At 48.1% G+C, this 20,455-nt stretch overlaps 1 protein-coding gene across 1 annotated transcript in view; it reads right to left on the reverse strand.

Moving 5' to 3' along the window:
• The window catches only part of LOC115077771, a 90,795-nt gene that overhangs the window by 20,493 nt on the left and 49,847 nt on the right, over nucleotides 1–20,455 (reverse strand). The gene's annotated exons all lie outside the window — the stretch shown is intronic.

Consider the following 20,455-nt stretch of genomic DNA (forward strand, 5'->3'; position numbering starts at 1 on the left):
CTACATAATTGCATTTCCCTACCTGCAAAGTGCTCATTTCACCTCTGGGAGGGAAGAAGGGAGAGAGAGAGAGAAAGAGGTTGAGAGAACATTGTACAAATCTCAACTTTGTGTGAGTTTCCCTACTCCGAAGGATATCAAATCTTCACAAGAGTGCACTGTTCTGTTCAAACATCTCACTCTGCATGTAAAAGTGGCCCCTAAGCCCTACACTACTCTCTAAATCTCACCTCAAGTTGCTAGGTGGGCCTCCTATAGTAGCATAAATCTCTGTTTATTAAGGTGCCACCCCCAGACGCTCTCTCTCTCTCTCGCACACACATCTCAGGCCTTTCATCAGCCTAAAAATGCCCAAAACAGAATTTGCAAGCAAATTGCATTATGGGCATATCACATGATATCGCACAGCTTAATGCAATTGAAAAAGGTGTAGTTATTTTTGGTGTTAAAATTGTGCGATATCGTGCATTATGGCATCTCACTTAGCGAAGCCAGCCCACTTTTACAGAATTCTTACCCCTGAGTCCTCCCCAATCCCTCCCCTTTTAAAAATTTGCATCACAACATGCATTATGGTGCTTTTTGCATGCGTTAAGGCATTTTTTGCATGCAAAAACGCCTTAACACATGCGAAAACACCATAAAGCAATTTGATAAATGACCCTGTCAGTTTGAACCTATCAAAAACTGAAAAACTGATTTTAGGAAACCCCCAATTCAACAATATCCAAGAGTCCATTCTCCTAGATAGCTCTACCAGCAATATCACGAAACAAGTCCATAACCTTGGCATCAAACTTGATCCAAAGTTAGATTTAACCGCATACACCAAGGCATTACTTAAAACATCCTTCTATGAACTTCACCTTCTCAGACATAAAACCTTTACTTGACCCAAACCAGTTTCGCACAATACTTCAGTCAGTAATTCTTTTTGGATTAGATTACTGTAACTCGCTATATCGAGGCCTCCCTCTTTCCAACAGCAGGCCCTATGATCATATCTCACCAATACTTTATCAACTGCATTGGTTACCTGTGAAATGGCACATCCAATGCAAAGCTTTGACGGTTATTCATAGCCTGATTTACAACAATATTTCCACCTGGTTATCCACAGCATTACACATATACATCACTTGCAAAAGTCTCAAATTAAAAAACAAATTCCTTTTACAAATTCTGTCCCCTAAAACACCAAGATAAGCTGTAACCAGAGAGCGAGCTTTCTCAATTGCAGGTCCTATTCATTAGAATACACTACCTCCTGACTTAAGACTAACTGCCAATAAAAAAGATTTCAAAAAAGCTCTTAAACATCATCTTTTCTTACAAGGCTTCCCAGATTTATGTGTGTTATGATTATCCTTTTCACTTTCCCCTCCCTCCTTATAGTTAAAAAAAAGTGGCTGATTTAAAACAAGTCCAATAGTCAGTTTTTGCTGATGAATGTTTCTCTAACTGTGACATATGAGAGACTCATGTCTATCTGTGCCAATTCAAGTGGCTCTTAAGCCCCTGAGGCAGCTCGTTGAGCGAAACTCGGCCAGAGTCGGGCAAGATTCAATAAAGTCCTTTTTACCGATTCAACTCCTTGTGTTTGTTGCTATCAGCCATCTTGGATCGGTTACCGGTTTGTTTTCTTGGACCATCCCTTTTAATTGGAATACACTACCTCCTGACTTAAGACTAACTACCGATAAAAAAGATTTCAAAAAAGCTCTTAAACATCATATTTTCTTACAAGCCTTCCCAGATTTATGTGTGTCATGATAATCCTTTTCACTTTCCCCTCCCTCCTTATCTTCAATACTACACCATCAAAGTTTTTATCTTACTCTCTATTATTATTTCTCTGAAGTATTTTATTATTATTATTAGATTATTTAAAGGTAATTAATAAATTTTAATAAATGAAATGAAATGAAATTTATGTTGTTGAACTTATTTGTTTTGGTCTCATGTTTCGATTTGCATTATGTTTGTTCTTATTTGTAAACCCTCCCTGAACTTTGGCGGGTGCTGGAAATAAATATTTATAAATTAATTCATTAATAAATTAGTTTCAGCCTGTTCATTCTTTTTCAAATGACTGTACATCCCTAGTAAAATGTATGTGCAGACTTTACCCAACTGTGCACAGTTAAGGTATTACCCTCCCAGTGCATTAACTGCAACATCCTCAAATTCTTCCCAGTAAAAAGAGCATGTCTGATAATGATGTACATGAAAATATTGGACAATTTTATGGCTGAAATACATATCTGGTGGTGGTGGGGAAGGCGGGGTCATTTAAATCTGATTTTTCTTTCTGATAATAGTATATGCTATTTGCTGAAATGAAAAAGGCAAAAATTTCAGGGAGAGAGGGTGGAAGTATATTTTATTTTAGATTTAATGAAAAAAGAAAGGCCTCAATATATTCAGCATGCACATTCATTTTAAATGAGCATAGGTCCCTAATTTCTGCTTTACCAAAGAGATTCAACAAAGACACTAGAAAAAAAGGTTTATTTTACACAACAAATTTTTTTATGCGAGGGTAAGATATTTTGTTTAATGCTATATAGGGAGGATTTTAAACTGCCCTCGTGCATAAAATGCAGCCTTTATGCACGTGGCCAGGCCTCTTGGAAACTTCGCCCGGCACGCAAGGCCTGGCCACGTGCATATCTGGTGGTGGTGGGGAAGGCGGGGTCATTTAAATCTGATTTTTCTTTCTGATAATAGTATATGCTATTTGCTGAAATGAAAAAGGCAAAAATTTCAGGGAGAGAGGGTGGAAGTATATTTTATTTTAGATTTAATGAAAAAAGAAAGGCCTCAATATATTCAGCATGCACATTCATTTTAAATGAGCATAGGTCCCTAATTTCTGCTTTACCAAAGAGATTCAACAAAGACACTAGAAAAAAAGGTTTATTTTACACAACAAATTTTTTTATGCGAGGGTAAGATATTTTGTTTAATGCTATATAGGGAGGATTTTAAACTGCCCTCGTGCATAAAATGCAGCCTTTATGCACGTGGCCAGGCCTCTTGGAAACTTCGCCCGGCACGCAAGGCCTGGCCACGTGCATAAAGGGGTGGGCCAGGGGGCGTGTTCTGCGTGGGGCAGAGAATGGACTATGGCTGTCCCAAAGACTTGTGCACTGGCTGGCTGCCGGCGCTTGCAACTTACTTCAGCTTGGCAGCTGAAATAAGTTGTGAAACAAAAGGTAAAAAGGATAAAAGGTAGAGTTTAAGAGGTGGGGAGGAGAGGGGAAGAGGGAGGGAGTATGGGTAAAAGAGTAGGGAAGTTTCCTCCCAGTCCACTCCTTAATTGGCGTGGACTGAGAGATAAATAGGGAAGGTGGGGAAGGCCTGAATGCATCGCTGTACGGAAATTGCAACCCCCACCCCCCGGTTCTGCACGCCACCCGCACATGCACGCACTTTTATGGTTGTGGTCCCTTGAGCCAGAGTGAGTGGTGATGACCACCGAGGGATTGCCCCCAATGCAACTCATCTCTGAGAGGTGGAGCTGGTGAGAAGCACTCACAAGGAATGGTTCCAAGAAATCAGGCGGGATGGCCCGCGGGAGAGCTCCTGAGCAGTGGGTACTCAGAGCGTTCACCCAGCGTAACATGAACCAGGAACTGAATCTCCATGGAGAAACGAATGAAGTCCAGGAGGGAGATCTGGGGCAGGCAGTAAAGAAGTGGAACGGAGTCACAGACCAAGGGTCAGGATGGACAGCAGACGATCATAGACAAAAAGACAAGCCAAGGTCGAACAGAAGAATCAAGCCGAGGACTGGATACAGGAACAGGAGCAGGAGCAGGAACTGGGTACAGAGGAGGAACTGGATACGGAGCAGGAACAAGGCACAGAGCAGGATAGCAACTAAGGACTCAGCAGAGATGACCTATTGCAAGGGCAATTCTCCATAGCAGCTGTGAGGTTTAAATACCCCTCCTTGATGACATCATCCTCCAGGGCCGTGCTTGACTTTCACGCCACTGCCCCTTTAAGGGGCGGAGTTTTCCCATGCGCGCGCCTAGGGGAAGCCCCATTGGAAAGAGCAGGATGGTGTCGGCATTCAGCAGCAGGCTGTTGGAGGCCTTCTGTGGCACGGAGCGTGCTGTGCTGAGCCACGGCAAAGAGAAATAGCAGATCCGGTAGGGGTGTCCCGTTGGGGGTTGCCACAGCTGCGAGCTGCAGCAGCAACCCCTCCCCTCTTACATCCCTTCTGAGAAGTGCCAGGCTTCCCAGGGTGTGTTTGATGAAAGTGCTGAAGCAAAGTTTTATCGAGAATGTTGGATGATGGCTCCCATGAGTTTTCTTCAGCACCAAAGCACTCCCAGGCAATCAAATATTCCCAGCATTTATGGTGCCGGCGGACATCAAGGATCTCTAGAATCTGATAGATAGGGTCATCATCAGACTCACCGTCAATTGGTTTAGATGGAGCAGCATGGAAAGGAGAAAATACTAACGGCTTTAATAGTGATTCATGGAAGGAATTATGTATCCGGGGGCTTGTGGGAAGCCGTAAGTGATAGGTTACTGGTCCCAGGCATTTGCTAATTGAAAAGGGTCCAATATACCGGGGAGCAAGCCTCATGGAAGGGACCCTCAGGTAGATGTGGCAGGTACTGAGCCACACATGGTCTCCTGTGTTGAACAGTGGAGCTGGTCGACGGTGTTTATCCACCATCCGCTTGGCAGTGTTGGCAGCTTGTAGTAAGTTGAAGTTAGTAGATTCCCATAGGTCGTGTAGCTGTTCAGCTGTAAGTTGAGCCACCGGGGAAGCTACAGAAAGTGGCAATGGAAGTGGTGGTCTCGGAAACTTGCCATATACAATTTGGAACGGAGAATTTCAGGTAGCGGAGTGAACATGGGAATTATGCGAGAATTCTGCCCGTGGCAAGAGTGTAGCCCAATCGTCTTGGCAACAGTTCACAAATGAGCGGATGAATGTCTTCAAGCCCCTGTTGACGCGTTCTGCTTGTCCATTCCCCTGGGGATGGAAGGCTGTGGTGAAGACCAACTGTACTCCGAAATTTTTACATAGTTCCTGTTAGCGTCAACGTGGATCCTTGAACCGACCGGTGACGAGGACTGGTCGGAAGGCAGACACACACCGTAGAATCCGGATCTTCACCTGGAAACCCGAGACCCCACCAGAGGAGCTGTTGAGGCCTGGGTCGCTAGGGCTTAGGTGGCTTCGCCCTGGAAGCCTGAGGTTCCCCCAGGAGGAGCCCGTAGAAACCCGGACCGCTGGGACTTAGGAGAGACGCAGAATAGATGGGAAACCCGGAACGGAGCAAGGATCAGGGCAGGTAGCAGGAATCAGGAACGTGAAGGCAAACCGTAGTCAAGGCAGGCAGCAGGGATCAGAAGCGAGAAGATAACCGTGATCAAGACAGGCAGCAAGAATCAGAAGCATGAAGACAATCAGTGGTCAAGGCAGGCAGCAAGAATCAGAAGTGTGAAGACAATCCGTGGTCAAGGCAGGCAGCAAGAATCAGAAGCGTGAAGACAGGAACCCAGGAACTGGTAACCGGAATCAGGAACTGCAACTAATCCTCCTAGGAGCGACCTCGTTGCAAGGCAAGGCAAGGAAGCAAGCTGCGGGTTTAAATCCCTCGCCGGGGCTGACGTCAGGGAGAGGGCGGATCAGTACTTCCGGGTGCGGGGACCTCAAAAGGACTGCCCTCGCGCGCGCGTGTTCCCCTGCAGGGACGGAGCTCCCATCGGGCCTTGCCGGCGTCCCCACGAGGAGTACGCCGCTGCCATGCGGCCAGGCCAGCCCGGAACCGTGCGGCTCGCGGCGCAGAGGGGAGACCTGCGGGGAAGGTAAGGACCCGGTCGCCGTGCAGGCGACCGGGGCTGTAACAGTACCCCCTCTCTTACGCCCCCTCCTCAGAGGGCCCGGCTTCCCGGGATTGTCTTGATGGAACTGAAGTAACAGAGACTTGTCTAAAATGTTTCGGGCAGGCTCCCAGGAATCCTCCTCAGGCCCACACCCTTCCCATGCCAGAAGGTATTCCCAGCGACGAGCGTGGAAACGTACGTCCAGAACTTCTCGTACCTGATAAGTAGGTTCTTCACCAGGGAGGGAGGATATGTCATCTGTAGCAGGGTGATGAAAACGGGAGAGTACCACAGGCTTCAGTAGAGACACATGGAACACGTTGTGTATACGCAGAGATGAGGGCAGACGAAGCCTATAGGAGACTAACCCAATACGCTCTGCTACGGTGAAAGGGCCGCAGTATCTAGATGCCAATTTCCGAGAGCAGCCCGGCAAGTGAAGATTCTTAGTACTCAACCAGACCTTGGTACCAGGTAAGAGTACTGGTGCTGGCCGTCGATGACGATTGGCACATCTTTGTGCCTTCTCTGCGGAGGAGGCGAGTCGCCGCTGAATGGTCTTCCAGAGATGATGAATCTGATGAGCCACTGACAGTGCCGCCGGTGAAGGCACTGTAATAGGGATAAGAACCGGCGGTCTCGGATGGTGTCCAAATACCGTCTGGAAAGGTGATTGTCCGGTTACTGAATGAGTGTGATTATTGTAGGCAAACTCGGTCCAGGGAAGAAGGGAGACCCAATTGTTTCCTTTCTCGGAGATAAAGCTTCGGAGGAAGGTCTTCAAAGATCTATTAATTCGTTCAGTTTGTCCATTACTTTGTGGATGAAATGCAGTGGAAAGATTCAGCTGCACCCCAAACTTCTTGCAGATGGCTCGCCAAAACCGAGCGGTGAATTGAGGGCCCCTGTCAGAGACGATACTTTGCGGGAGTCCGTGAGCCCGAAAGATGTGTTGTATGAATAGGAGGGCCAGCTCAGGTGCTGAAGGTAGTTTAGGTAGAGGTACGAGATGAACCATTTTGGAGAATCGATCCACTGTTACCCATATCACGGTGTTGCCGTCGGAAGGAGGTAGATCTACCACAAAATCAGTGGCGATATGGGTCCATGGCTCAGTGTGTATTGGTAGTGGCTGAAGGAGACCCCATGGTCGGCCGCTGAGAGGCTTCTGCCTAGCACAGACGGGGCAAGAGTCCACGTACAGACGTACGTCCTGGCGAACCTTGGGCCACCAGTAATAGCGGTTCAGAAGGTCAAGTGTCCTCTCCCTGCTGGCGTGGCCCCCGGAGAGGGAGTCATGAGCCCAAGCGAGAACCCTCCTGCGGTCCCTGCGGGGAACAACTATCCGCTCAAGAGAGGACACAACGGTACTAGCTTACTGGATCTTGGCAGGATCGATGATGTGCTGAGGTGCCTCTTCTATTTCTTCCGGAATACTGTTACGAGACAAGGCATCCGCCCGGACGTTCTTTGTTGCAGATCAATACTTGAGGATGAAGTCGAACCGATTGAAAAACAGTGACCACCGCACCTGTCTGGGGTTAAGGCGCTGAGCTTGATTCAGGAACTCCAAATTTTTATGGTCGGTGTAGACCGTCACCAGATGAAGAGCTCCCTCTAGCCATTGCCTCCACTCCTCCAGTGCTAATTTGATCGCAAGTAACTCCTTGTCTCCTATTCCATAGTTGTTTTCGGCTGGGGTAAACTTCTTGGAGAAGTAGGAACACGGGAATAGATGACCGGAACTGGACTTTTGGGAAAGTATCGCTCCTACAGCTATGTTGGAGGCATCCACCTCTACGAAGAAAGGCTGTGTGGGGTCCGGATGTTTCAAACAGGTGTCTAGGAGGAAGGCTTCCTTTAAGTCCTCAAAAGCTTTACAGGCCATGGGAGGCCAGACTCGGGTGTCTGCGCCCTTCTTGGTCAGTGAGGTGAGTGGTGCCACCATTCGGGAATACTGTGGAATGAAGTGCCGGTAGAAGTTTGCAAAACCTAAGAAACGTTGCAAAGCCTTCAGGCCTACCGGCCGAGGCCAATTCCGGATCGCGGATACTTTGCTGGGATCCATTCGAAAACCAGTTGCTGAAACGATGTACCCTAAGAAGGGCAGAGAGTCTTGTTCGAAGAGACATTTTTCAAGTTTAGCGAACAGGCGATGATCCCGAAGAATCTGGAGTACCTGTCGAACGTGTCGCCGGTGAGAGATCAGATCTGGAGAATAGATGATAACGTCATCCAAGTATACTATGACACAGGAATGCAGAAAGTCCCGAAGGATTTCGTTCATTAAATGCTGGAACACAGCGGGGGCGTTACAAAGTCCGAATGGCATTACTAAGTACTCGTAATGTCCATCCCGGGTGTTGAAGGCGGTCTTCCACTCATCCCCGGGAGGGATACGGACCAAGTTGTAGGCTCCCCGTAAGTCCAGTTTAGTAAATACTTGTGCCCCCTGGAGTTTGTCCAACAGCTCAGGGATCAAAGGTAGTGGGTAGCGATTCTTCTTGGTTATGGCATTGAGTCCGCGATAGTCTATGCATGGTCTCAGGGACCCATCTTTTTTAGCCACAAAGAAGAAGCCGGCCCCAGCAGGAGACTTCGAGGGACGAATAAAGCCTTTAGCGAGGTTCTCGGTAATGTACTCTGACATGGCCCGAGTTTCAGGTTGAGAGAGAGGATACACTCTTCCCCGAGGAGGGGTAGAGCCAGGAAGCATTTCGATTGCACAATCAAAAGACCGATGTTGCGGCAGCAATTCCGCCTTTTCCTTAGAGAACACATCGGCAAAATCTTGATACGGGGGCAGAAGCTGAAATTTGATTTCTGTATGTGCTAGGGGTATCTGTTGCCCCTTGCGGGATCGGATGCAGGAGCGGAAGCACTGTGGACTCCATCGAACAATCTGAAAATCATCCCATCGGATCTCCGGGGAGTGTAATTGGAGCCAGGGCAATCCGAGGACCACAGGGTGTACGGACTTCTCCAAAATCAGAAATGAAATACTCTCCGTATGGAGCAGTCCAGTCTGAAGGATGAGGGGCATGCTAACAGTGGAGATGCTGCCAGAAAGGGGTGTACCCTGGATAGAAGTAACCCGTAAGGGCGGTTCCTGATGTTGTGTGGAGAGTTGGAGTCGCTGCACCAGGTCCTTAGAGATAAAGTTCCCTCCTGCCCCGGAGTCAATAAGGGCTTGTATTCTGAATGAACCGCCTGGGTACCTCAAGGTTACTGGAACCGTACATTGAAGAGTTGCATTTAGACAACCTAGGGAAATCTCCTCTCTTATCCCTAGGCGCGGGAGGTCGCGAGCCGCCAACTCGTCCTTAATTCTAGCTGCTAGACCCTCCAGGAAAACACCTCGGAGAGCATCGTCGCCCCAACCCACCTCTAGGGCAAGTGTGCGGAACTCCAAGGCATAGTCAGCTAGGGTTCGTGTACCCTGCCGGAGTTGGAGCAGCTCAGAGGTTGCGGAGGCTTGGCGTGCAGGTTCATCGAATGCTGCTCTGAATTCCTCCACGAATCTGTTTAGGTCACTTAGCGCAGGATCATTCTTGTCCCACATGGGAGACACCCAATTCAAAGCCCGGCCATCGAGCAACGAAAAAATGTAGGCCACCTTAACCCCATCCGAAGGGAATTGATTGGGCAGCAGGGCAAACCGTACGAAGCATTGATTCAGGAAGCCGCGACAGGCCTTAGAATCCCCTGCAAAACGTGACGGAGCCGGAAGCTGCGTGGGGGTGTGGAGTGTTACCACAGGTGCTGGTGCGGGTACGGCAACCGGAACCGCTGCCGCGGGTTCAACGTCCATGCGAGTAGCCAACCGTTCCACGGTGGCGGCCAAAGAGTCCAGTACCTGCTGTTGTTGCACCAAGCGCTGGGCAAGTCCAGGAATGGCCTGCAGGCCGGCGAGGTCTGCCAGATCCATGGCCTTGCAAACTGTTAGCGTCAACGTGGATCCTTGGACCGACCGGTGACGAGGACTGGTCGGAAGGCAGACACACACCGTAGAATCCGGATCTTCACCTGGAAACCCGAGACCCCACCAGAGGAGCTGTTGAGGCCCGGGTCGCTAGGGCTTAGGTGGCTTCGCCCTGGAAGCCCGAGGTTCCCCCAGGAGGAGCCCATAGGAACCCAGACCGCTGGGACTTAGGAGAGACGCAGACGAGATGGGAAACCCGGAACGGAGCAAGGATCAGTGCAGGTAGCAGGAATCAGGAACGTGAAGGCAAACCGTAGTCAAGGCAGGCAGCAGGGATCAGAAGCGAGAAGACAACCGTGGTCAAGGCAGGCAGCAAGAATCAGAAGCGTGAAGACAATCCGTGGTCAAGGCAGGCAGCTAGAATCAGAAGCGTGAAGGCAATCCGTGGTCAAGGCAGGCAGCAAGAATCAGAAGCGTGAAGACAGGAACCCAGGAACTGGTAACCGGAATCAGGAACTGCAACTAATCCTCCTAGGAGTGACCTCGTTGCAAGGCAAGGCAAGGAAGCAAGCTGCGGGTTTAAATCCCTCGCCGGGGCTGACGTCAGGGAGAGGGCGGATCGGTACTTCCGGGTGCAGGGACCTCAAAAGGACTGCCCTCGCGCGCGCGCGTTCCCCTGCAGGGGCGGAGCTCCCATCGGGCCTTGCCGGCGTCCCCACGAGGAGGACGCCGCTGCCATGCGGCCAGGCCAGCCCGGAACCGCGCGGCTCGCGGCGCAGAGGGGATACCCGCGGGGAAGGTAAGGACCCGGTCGCCGTGCAGGCGACCGGGGCTGTAACAGTTCCCCCCAATATTTAGCTGTGAACTGAGGGCCCCGGTCTGACATTATGTGCAGTGGGAGACCATGTAGCCGGAACACATGTAGAGTGAACAGATGCGCCAGCTGATGGCACCTTGGGCAATGGGATGAAGTGTGCCATTTTGGAGAGCCTGTCAACCACAACCCATATTACTTGGTTCCCTGAGGACATGGGCAGATCTACCACAAAATCTGTGGATATATGAGTCCAATTTTTGTCATTGTTTGCTTGCTTGTTGGAATGTAAACCGAACTGATAAGTAACCCTGTTACCTGAACTTCGGTATATAAAAGCTATAAATAAATAAATAAATAAGGTTCTCGTGGTGGTGGCAGAGGTTAAAGGAGGCCCCAAGGTTGGCCGGGTAGTGGCTTTTGCTGGGCGCAGGTTGGGCAAGAGCTGAGTCATATTGAGTCATCTGAGGACACCAGTAGTAGCAGGACAACAGTTCTAAGGTTCACGCCCTCCCTGGATGCCCCGTGGTGAGGGAGTCATGCACCCAAGATAACGTTTTGACATGAAGATAAAGTGGGACCACCATCCTCCCTGGTGGCACAGTATCTGTGACGGCTAATAGAACTTTAGCTGAATCCAGGATATAGCTAGGAGGATCTTGCGAGTTCTCAGACTCATACAGTCTGGAGAGAGCATCTGCTCGGGTATTTTTCGTCGCAGGGTGGTAATGAAGTATGAAATCAAAATGGCTAAAGAACAGATACCAGTAGGCTTGGCATGGGTTTAGTCGCTGTGCTTTGCTGAGATATTCCAAGTTTTTGTGGTCAGTATAGAACGTGATGGTGTGCTGTGCCCCCTCCAGCCACTGCCTCCATTCCTCAAGAATTATGAGCTAAACCTCAATCGCTGATATAAAATGCTTTTATGGTGCTGATTCAATTTTAAGATAAATTATAATATACTTATCTACACCTACATTCTGTGGAATACTGTATACTTATTGATTTATATTATACTGTAATAAAAATTATATTAATGGAGTTGGAGGAAAGTTTCATATATCATGTAGGTGTCCCTGCACCACTACTTTGTGGTATTATAATCATCAACTGTCCTCCTCCTCCAAAAAGTGTCTTATTTCGCGTGAATTTTTTTTGTGTGAATGCGTTTCATCTCAATAACCTAAGAATCCTCCGAGGTATGAAAGTCAGTGAATTTATGTGCTGACTACCACGTTGTAAAACTCTAAGGTCTCTACTATGAAATACAAAAAGGAGTAAAAATCAGACTTCCCCAATTGATGTTGGTGTGTGCTGTCCGACTTCTAATGATGGTCCCGACACGAACGATCCGTGTTTCAGACGTTTGTCTTTCCTCAGGGATGTAAATTAATGCTGAACAACCAACTTTTTGGGGTCTGAACCTCTCCGCATGGTGGTTCCTTGGGTAATCTCAACTTCTGCCTTGTGAAGGTATCGCTCTGGCTTCACCTCCGGAAGGATGATCTATCGGTAAACCATTCCTCAAGAGCCATCTTTATCGCCAGCAACTCCTTATTGCCAATTCCATAATTTTTCTCTGCTGACAAAAACTTGTGAGAGAAATAGGAACAGGGAAGTAGAGTCCCTTGGTCATAATGCTGACTAAGGACTGCCCCCACTGCGATGTCAGAGGCGTCCACCTCCACAATGAATGGCAGCATTGGGTCTGGGTGATGGAAACAAGGTTCTTATAGAATTGCGGCTTTGCATTCCTCGAATGCTCGAACAGCCTCACTGGGCCACTGCCTGGGGTCCACACCTTTCTTGGTCAGAGCTGTAACTGGGGCTATGATATGAGAGTAGCGTGGAATGAAGTTTATTTATTTATTTAACAGTTTTATATACCGACCTTCATAGTAAATAACCATATCGGATCGGTTTACAATTAACAAGAATAAAAACTGGGGTAACTATTCAAGTAAACGAAAGATAAACAGTAGGTAGGAATGAGTCAAGGTTACAATCAACAGGGAAGAGAACTTGGAAGCTTGCAACAAGCTGGAAAGAAGATAAGGCAGGAAATAAATATGAAGTGATGCCATAGGGCGTACGGGTTAAAGCTTAATGGTGCTTTAACCTGGGAGAGTCAGAGTCCATTCGTGAGTATAATCACCATAACGGGTAAGCGTGAAGGACAACTAGTGATTGTCTGGTGGGTCGGCGAAGGCTTGGTGAAAGAGCCAGGTTTTAAGTCTTTTTCTAAAAGTTAACAGGCAAGGCTCCACTCTGAGACTTGAAGGGATGCTATTCCAGATAGATGGGCCAGCTATCGAAAAAGCTCTGTCTTTGGTCATCGAGAGGCGTGAAGCTTTAGTAGGGGGAAATTTCAGGGTGCCTTTGAGAATATCTCTAGTTGGTCTGTTAAAGGAGTGGAGTTTGAATGGGATTTCCAGGTCGAGTTGAAGATGATGATGGATAGTTTTATGAATTACGGTGATTGATTTGTATAGAATTCTGAAATTAACTGGTAACCAGTGTAGGTTCCTGAGGATGGGAGAGATGTGTTCGCTGTGGCTGGTACTGGTCAGCAATCTTGCAGCCGCATTTTGTAACATCTGCAGTGGTTTGGTAGTGGATTTGGGAAGGCCTAGGAAAAGGGCACTGCAGTAGTCTATTTTGGCAAACAGTAGCGCTTGGAGGAAGTCGTGGAAGAATAAGAGTGGTTTAAGTCATTTTAGAATCTGTAATCTGAAGAAACAGTCTTTGGAGGTTGTGTTGACCATTTTCTTAAGGTTTAGACGATTGTCTAGTATTACCCCAAGGTCTCTAACCTGCTTGCAAGTAATGTGAGAGATGTGTGGAGATGGTGGGGAGATATTGATTTCGTTTGAGGATATGTGGAGCAGCTCTGTCTTGGAGGCATTAAGAACCAGGTTTAAACTGTTGAGTAGATTAGTGATGGATAGAAGGCAGTTGTTCCAATGGGTGAGCGCTTTTGAGATTGATTCTGTTATCGGTATTAGAATCTGCACGTCGTCTGCGTACAGATAGTGAATTAGGTTGAGGTCTGTTAACAATTGGCAGAGGGGGAGGAGGTAAATATTAAAGAGAGTAGGAGATAAGGAGGAACCCTGAGGTACGCCAAGAGTTGATTTAGTTAGGGGTGACTCTTTATTGTTGATTTTGACTTTGAAAGTCCTATTGCTGAGGAAGGACTTGAACCAGTTGTGGGCAGATCCGGAGATGCCGATGTCTGTTAGGCGATCCAGCAGGATGGTATGGTTGACGGTGTCAAATGCCGCCGAGATGTCTAACAGGACCAACAGAAAGGAGTGTCCTTTGTCTAACCCCATGATAATATGGTCAGTAAGTGAAATGAGAAGGGTTTCCGTGTTGCGTGATTTACGGAACCCATATTGCGATGGGTATAGGATCTTGTGGTCTTCAAGATATTCAGAAAGCTGGGTGTTTACCAGTTTCTCCGTTAGTTTGGCAACAAATGGGAGGTTAGAGATGGGTCTGAAATTAGCTGGTACATTAGGATCTAAGTTGTGTTTCTTGAGGAGGGGCTTGAGTGAGGCGGTTTTTAGACTGTCTGGGTAGCTTCCTTGCGTTAGAAGGCTGTTTATGATGCCGGTCAGAGGTCCTGAGATCACATTTGGGATAAGAAGCAGGAGTCTCGATGGGATGTTATCAGCTGGATGGCTTGATGGTTTCTGCCTTTTTAAAAGGGATTCAATCTCTTTAGTGGAGATTGACTCGAAACTGTCAAATTTGGGTCTAGTAAGAGACTGGAGATTCTCACCTGGCTTGGGAGGTGTAGTATTTGAAGGCAGGAGGGCGAGTGTATTTAAGATCTTCTGTTGGAAGAATGTAGCGAGCTCATTAGCCTTGGAAAGAGCTTGTTCGTCTGGAATAGGTGGGGGGGGGGGAGTAGATTTGGTGATTTGTGTCACATAGGCGAATAGGGCCTGTAAAAGTTCCTGTAAAAGTTGGCGAAACCAAGAAAGCATTGTACTGAGCGAAGTGCCACCGGTTGCGGCCACTCCCGGATGCTGACTAGTTTATCCGGGTCCATTCAGAAGGTGGTGGTGGAGACAATAAAGCCCAATAAGGGTAATGACTGTTGTTCAAAAAGGCTCTTCTTGGGTTTCGCAAATAAGCGGTTCTCTCTGAGGCGTTGGAGAATCTGGCGGATGTCAGAGCGATGGCTGGCTAGATCCTTGGAGTAGATTAGGATGTTGTCAAGGTAGACAATTACTCCCTTGTGTAGCATGTTCTGAAATACTTTGTTCATTAAATTCTGAAATACTGCGGGCACATTACACAGTCCAAATGGCATCACAAGTTACTCGTAATGACTGTCGTGCGTGTTAATCGTGGTCTTCCATTCGTCCCCTGGCTTGATCCAGACCAAGTTATAAGCGCCATGCAAGTCTAACTTAGTGAATACTCTGGCTCCGTGGTGGCGGTCCAAGAGCTCAGGAATCAAAGGGAGAGGATATCGATCTTTGCGGGTGATGGCAGGATCTTAATGATCTATCCTTTTTGGATACAAAGAAGAACCCGGCACCAGCTGGAGACGAAGAAGGATGAATGAATCCCCGGTCCAGATTCTATTTTATATATTTAGATATGGCTTGAGTCTCTGGCAAGGACAGCGGGTATACCCATCCTCAGGGTGGAACGGTATCAGGTAGCAGATCAATGGCACAGTCAAAGGGGCAATATGCTGGAATAGTCTCCACCTCCTCCTTGGAAAAATCGTCAGAAAAGTCAGCGTACTGTGGAGGTAGGAGGAGGATAGTAGTGGCAAGTTGAATCTGCAGTTGTGGCTTCTGATGCAAGCAGGTTGCAAAACATTTGAACCCCCAAGCCATGATTTGAATAGTTCTCCAGTCAATAGTAGGTGAGTGTTTCTGTAATCAAGGGAGGCCCAATATGACTGAGTGGACAGCCTTTTCTAGGATAAAGAAGGATATCTCCTCTTTGTGGAGAACTCCAGTACGGAGGGTCACTGAGCTGTGCAGGAGGTAATCCAACAAGGGAGTGGTTTCCCTTGGATGGACAAAATGAGCAATAGTGGACTGCGAAGAAACACTGGAAGTTGAAGCAAGCTGACTAATTCTGCTGATGAAGTTTCCCCCAGCCCCGGAGTCGATGAAGGCCAGGGTCATGAAGGATTCTTCAGAGAACTGGAGCATGACAGGGACAATACATTGAAGAGGGGTTGATGCAACCTAGGGTCAGCTCCCCAATGACACCTAGGCCCAGGAGTTTCCCGGACGTTCAGGACATTGAGCCAACAGGTATCCCTTGCTATCACAATAGAGACACAATCCAAGCCTCCTTCGGCACTGTTTCTCCTTAGCTGGCAGCTGGCTCTGGCCTAACTGCCTAGGCTCCTCCCTACATTCCAATGAAGCCTCAGAAGTTGTTGAGGTGACCACTGGTTGAGAGAAGGAAGGAGCCAGGGGATCCGTGTGATGGGCTGGTATTGATTCCTTAGCGTGTTGCTGTAATCGCCGATCAATCTGACCTGCCAATTCGATGAGCGCCTCAAGATCATCCGGAAGCTCCCGAGCCACTAACTCATCTTTAATGCGAGGAGACAACCTTTCCAGGAAAATATCACATAGGCTGTCCTCGCGCCATCCCAGTTTGGATGCCAAAGTGCGGAATTCTACTGCGAAGTCGGCCAGCGTGCATGTGCCTTAGCGGAGGTTGAGCAGATCAGAGGTGGCAGTAGACTGGTGACCCGGCTCAAATACTTGGCAGAATGTCCAGACAAACCGAGGCAAGTCTCCCAGAATGGAGTCTCCATGCTCCCAAAGTGGACATGCCCAGGGCAGGGCTTTACCATCCAGTAAGGAGAGGATGAAAGACGTCTTCACTCGGTCCGTCAGAAACTGTTGTTCCTTCAGGGAGAACTTTATGAAGCAGTGATTCAGTAATCCTCAGCACTGCTTGGTTTCTCCAGCAAATCGAGGTGGAACAGGCATATGGGTCACAGGATTCGGAGCTACTGGAACAGCTGGGGGAGGGGTGAGAGCCCCGGTTCCAGAGGTGGAATCCAGGCGAGTTGCCAGACACTCTACTGTGGTGGACAAGGTTTCCAGATATTGCTGCTGCTGCAGTAGTCATTGAGACAGGCCTGGAATAGCCTGGAGGCCCGACAAGTCCACCGGGTCCATGGCCTTTGCAAACTGTTATGGTTGTGGACTCTTGAGCCGGAGCGAGTGGTGATGGCCACCAAGGGATTGCCCCCAATGGAACTCATCTCTGGGAGGTGGAGATGGTGAAGAGAAGCACTCACATGGAATGGTTCCAAGAAATCAGGCAGGATGGCCCTCCAAGGAGCGGATAGCCTAAGAACATGGGAGAGCCCTCGAAGAGCGAGTACTCAGAGCATTCACTCAGCATGACAGGAACCAGGAACTGAATCTCCAAGAAGACAAGTCGAGGTCGAATCGAAGAATCAAGCCGAGGACTGGATACAGGAACAGGAACAGGAACTGGGTATGGAGCAGGAACTGGATACAGAGCAGGAACTGCATACAGAGCAGGAACAAGGCACGGGGCAGAAACAAGGCATGGAGCAGGACAGCAACTAAGGACTCAGCAGAGACAACCCATTTCAAAGGCAATTCTCCATAGCAGCTGTGGGGTTTAAACTGGTATGATGTTCCCTACTAATGTCGGTATATAAAAACGTTAAATAAATGAATAAACAAACAAACAAACAAACAAACAAATAAATAAATACCCCTCCATGATGATATCATCCTCCGGGGCCAGGTTTGGCTTTCATGCCACTGCCCATTTAAGGAGAGGAGCTTTCCTGCACGCGCACCCAGGGAAAGTCCCGTTGGAGAGAGCAGGCCAGCGTTGGAGGCCATGCGGCAGGCTGTGGGAGGCCTGCCACAGCAAGGAGCGTGCCATGCCGAGCCACGGCGAAGAGAATCAGGAGATCCTGTAGGGGGGTCCCATCGGCGGTTGCCATGGCCACGAGCCACAACACGCATGGATTATAAAATCTGGTGTTTATGTGCACGCGACCCATGGATTTTCCACCATGCATGAGCCAGCTTGTTTATGGTAGAAAACCAAGTCATCCATGTGCACGCGCAGGGAAGCATGTGCACATGGATGCAGTACACACATGTGGAAATCAACCCCGTATCTTCATTTTTAGGCATGTTTCACTTGTTCCAGCTGTTTTCAATTGCTGGTCCATCCATCTCACTATCAGTCTGTACTCTTAGTGCAAAAGTAGTGCATAATTTGCATGAAATTTGGCATGGTGCATCTGTGTTAAACTTGACTTTAGTTCATATTTGTGCAAAATTAAAATTATCTGACAATTTTTCATATAGAAACATTGTGCTAAATAGGAGGAATCAAATGACAAGTGCTGCATTCACCAAAAGCTCCAATTTCCCTCCCACCATCAGCAGCCCAATAGATATAAAAGCTACTGGAGATTTGCATCCTAGCCCAAAAACCTGATAGAGCAATAAATATTGCTGTCATCACCCCCATTGCTTCTCCAGCATAGCTACCACTTCTCAACAGCCTACTAGGAATGATCCTCTGCTCATCCAGCATAAGGAGGTATGACCTTACCTCATCTCTGCTCCAATGCAGCATTTCTCCTGCTGCCAGTAGGAGGCTTAGTCTACAGCTACTTCTTATTAATGTATGCATTTTACTTTCATAGAAGGAACAACTCCCCACTTCTGAACTGAGATTGGGTCACTAGTTCTAAATGGGGATTGGTTCCTTCTTTTAATGAGCATTGAATAAATGAATAAGAAACATGCTATGCATTCTCATTTGTATGCTAGGGTGCACATATTTAGATCTCTACATCATGTCTCATGGATGTTTTGGTACAGACATAACACCATTTTGGTAGCCCTTTTATGAATGACCTATAAAATCTTCCTATACTGTTTTCTGAACTGCAGACAAACAAACAGTAAGATAAGATGCAAATAACATTTGTGTAAATCCTTATGGGCCTCCAGTCCCATTCCTCTTCACCCACCCTGCTAAATCACTAACATTAATGCCAGGCATAGTGCCAAATCTCCCCTCCACCCCTCAAAAGAGTCCAAGAGTGTCCCCATCCATTCAACCTTTCTTCAAATTCAGAAAAATATCCCTTGGTCTTTTTCTAATCCTCACCCTTTCCCCTTTCCTCTCTCCCCTCTACCCTCCCACACACAATCCCATCTTGAATCCCTAACTGATCCAGAACCCTAAAAGACCCTCAGAACATAGACTTCAAGTCAAACACCAGAAAAAGAATCAGCCCCAGCTGCTGCGGCAGTCAAAAAAGCAAACAGAATGTTGGGAATTATTAGAAAGGGAATGGTGAATAAAACGGAAAATGTCATAATGCCCCTGTATCGCTCCATGGTGTACAATTGAATACTGTGTACAATTGAATACTGGTGTACAATTGAATACTGTGTACAATTCTGGTCGCCGCATCTCAAAAAAGATATAGTTGTGATGGAGAAGGTACAGAGAAGGGCTACCAAAATGATAAGGGGAATGGAACAGCTCCCCTATGAGGAAAGACTAAAGAGGATAGGACTTTTCAGCTTGGAGAAGAGACGACTGAGGGGGGATATGATAGAGATGTTTAAAATCATGAGAGGTCTAGAACGGGTAGATGTGAATCGGTTATTTACTCTTCGGATAGTAGAAAGACTACGGGGCACTCCATGAAGTTAGCATGGGGCACATTTAAAACTAATCGGAGAAAGTTCTTTTTTACTCAACGCACAATTAAACTCTGGAATTTGTTGCCAGAGGATGTGGTTAGTGCAGTTAGTATAGCTGTGTTTAAAAAAGGATTGGATAAGTTCTTGGAGGAGAAGTCCATTACCTGCTGTTAAGTTCACTTAGGGGTAGATTTTCAAACACGGCGCGTTGGTGTACTTTTGCTGGCGCATCAGGCGCAAGCAAAAGTACGCGGGATTTTAGTAGATACGCGCGTAGTCGCGCGTATCCGCTAAAATCCTGGATCGGCGCACGCAAATCTATCGATTACGTATAGCCGGCGCGCGCCGAGCCGCGCAGCCTACCCCTGTTCCTTCCAAGGCCGCTCCGAAATCGGAGCGGCCTTGGAGGGAATCCTCTAACGCCCTCCCCTCACCTTCCCCTCCCTTCCTCTACCTAACCCACCCCCCCGGCCCTGTCTAAACCCCCCCCTTACCTTTGTCGGGGGATTTACGCCTCCCGGAGGGAGACGTAAATCCCCGCGCGCCAGCGGGCCCCTAGCGCGCCGGGACGCGACCTGGGGGCGGGTACGGAGAGCGCGGCCATGCCCCCGGACCGCCCCTGGCCGTAACCATTCCCCCGGCCCGCCCCCAAAACGCTGCCGACACGCCCCGAAAATGGCGCGGCGCTCGGCCCCGCCCCCGACACGCCCCCTCCGAAAACCCCGGGACTTACGCGAGTCCCGGGGCTCTGCGCGCGCCGGTAGGCCTATGTAAAATAGGCTCTCCGGCGCGCAGGGCCCTGCTCGCCTAAATCCGCCCGGATTTGGGCGGATTTAGGCGAGCAGGGCTCTTAATATCCGCCCCTTAGAGAATAGCCACCTCCATTAGCAATGGTAACATGGAATAGACTTAGTTTTTGGGTACTTGCCAGGTTCTTATGGCCTGGATTGGCCACTGTTAGAAACAGGATGCTGGGCTTGATGGACCCTTGGTCTGAACCCAGTATGACATTTTCTTATGTTCTTATGTTCTTATAAAATGCCCTAGCACCAGACTCATCCCAGATCTCCCATCATTCTGAAAACTGGTAAAAACATAAATGGTTGAAGCACTGTATAACATCAATCCTGTATAATCAAATCT

This window comes from Rhinatrema bivittatum, chromosome 16, assembly GCF_901001135.1.
Source record: "Rhinatrema bivittatum chromosome 16, aRhiBiv1.1, whole genome shotgun sequence".
Classification (NCBI taxonomy): Eukaryota; Metazoa; Chordata; class Amphibia; order Gymnophiona; family Rhinatrematidae; genus Rhinatrema; species Rhinatrema bivittatum.